Source organism: Bubalus bubalis, chromosome 4 (assembly GCF_019923935.1).
Source record: "Bubalus bubalis isolate 160015118507 breed Murrah chromosome 4, NDDB_SH_1, whole genome shotgun sequence".
NCBI lineage: Eukaryota > Metazoa > Chordata > Mammalia > Artiodactyla > Bovidae > Bubalus > Bubalus bubalis.
Genome location: NC_059160.1, coordinates 75,698,081 through 75,699,731, shown reverse-complemented (window position 1 = coordinate 75,699,731; position 1,651 = coordinate 75,698,081). Strand labels below are relative to the sequence as shown.

The 1,651-nt window shown below is 41.4% G+C and overlaps 1 non-coding gene across 1 annotated transcript; it reads left to right on the top strand.

The window, feature by feature from the left end:
• The first annotated feature begins 357 nt into the window (after nucleotides 1-357).
• Nucleotides 358-465, top strand: LOC112584810. Its single transcript, XR_003109208.3, has one exon. It is a non-coding gene; the product is annotated as a small nucleolar RNA SNORA44 (small nucleolar RNA).
• Nucleotides 466-1,651: the final 1,186 nt, after the last annotated feature.

Sequence of the window (1,651 nt, the reverse complement as noted above, 5' to 3'; positions counted from 1 at the left end):
TATTTTCATCTGGAAATGATTCTAATACGGCTGTATACCCATACAAAAATGTGTACATAACATCATCAGGAGACTTCAGGGAAATGTATGTCAAAGCCACCTTGAATATGATTCTGCACGTTTTCATGGATAAAATGAAAAGGATTGACAATTCTCAGTGAGGGTGAGAGTGTGGAGAAAATAGAAACTCTCATATGTTACTGGTGGGAGTGTAGAATGGTACAACTTTGAGAACTATTTGGTTACATAGAAACCTATGCTATGATCCAGGAATTTCATCCCTAGGTTTATACTCAAGAGGAATGTCTGAAGGACATGTGCAAGAATGGTTATAGAACCTTTCTTTTTCTTTTTAAAAAAAATTTTTTTAGGGATCTCTAACTTCATGCCAAGACCAGTTTGGAGAGCATTTGACAGAACAGGTCAGCATAATATCTGCAACTTCCATTCATCTTTCCAGAATATAAAATTTTTTTTTTCTTAATTAAAAAAATTTAGGGGCGCTGCACTGCTTGCAGGATCTTGGTTTCCCAACCAGAGGTCAAACCTGGGCCACCACATTGAAAGCACTGAGTCCTAACTATTGGACCACCAGGGAATTCCCCAGAAGCTTTCTTCACCTCCTCTTCTTCTTCTCCCTCCCCGCTTCCTCACTCCTCCCCTGCCCCCCCCCCCCCCCCCACCTCCTGGGGACTGCCCAAGTCAGTGGGCTGCAATTTTGATGGCTGTCACCCTTGTGACATCATAGATGTTATCAGCAGTGGTACAGTGCAAGGCCCTGTTAGTTAAGAACTAAGGGAAATAACTTACCAAAGGGTTATTTGACCACCAATGGAAAATAATTGAATAAAGGGGGATTTGACAACCAATGAAAAAGAATTCATTTCCCCCTCCCCATCCTTCTCCTTCTCCCTCTCCCCTCCTCCTCCTGCTCCCCTCCCCTCTTCTTCCTCTCCTCCTCTTCCTTCCCACCCTTCCTCCTGCTCCTCTTCTTTCTCATTCCTCTTCCTCCTCCTCTTCTTCTGCCCCTCCTTTTCCCCTCCTCCTTCTTCTACCACTGTTCTGTATATGAACACTGACATTACAAAATCATTGTCACATGAGGAATATAGTATATTTTTTATTGCTGCTGTAACAGTACCATAAACTTGGTGGCTTGAACAAAATGTATTATTTTACAGCTTTGGATATCCAAAATCCAAAATCAGTGATCACAATTAAAACCAAAGTGTTTGCAGTAGGCTCTAGGGATGAGTCAGCTTCCTTGCTTCTTGCAGTTTCTAGCTGCCATTTGCCTTCTTTGGCTCATGGGAACAACTTCTTCCATCTTCAAAGCCAACAATGTAGCACCTGACTTATTTCCATCATCACATCTCTTTCTCTGATTAAACCCAGGAAGTTTCTCTGATTTGGGGGGATTCCTGTGATTCGATTGAGTCCATGTATGTAATTCTGTATAATCTTCCCCATCTCAAGGTGTATACACTTTATCACACCTGCAAAGACTCTTTTGCCATTTAAGAAAACATATTTATACATTCCAGGGATTGGATGTGAATATCTTTGGGGGCCATTTTCTGTCTCCCACAAATAGACAAACAAAAATGTTACAGAGTGTGTCAGGCAATTGATTATTCAGGCAATTATTAAT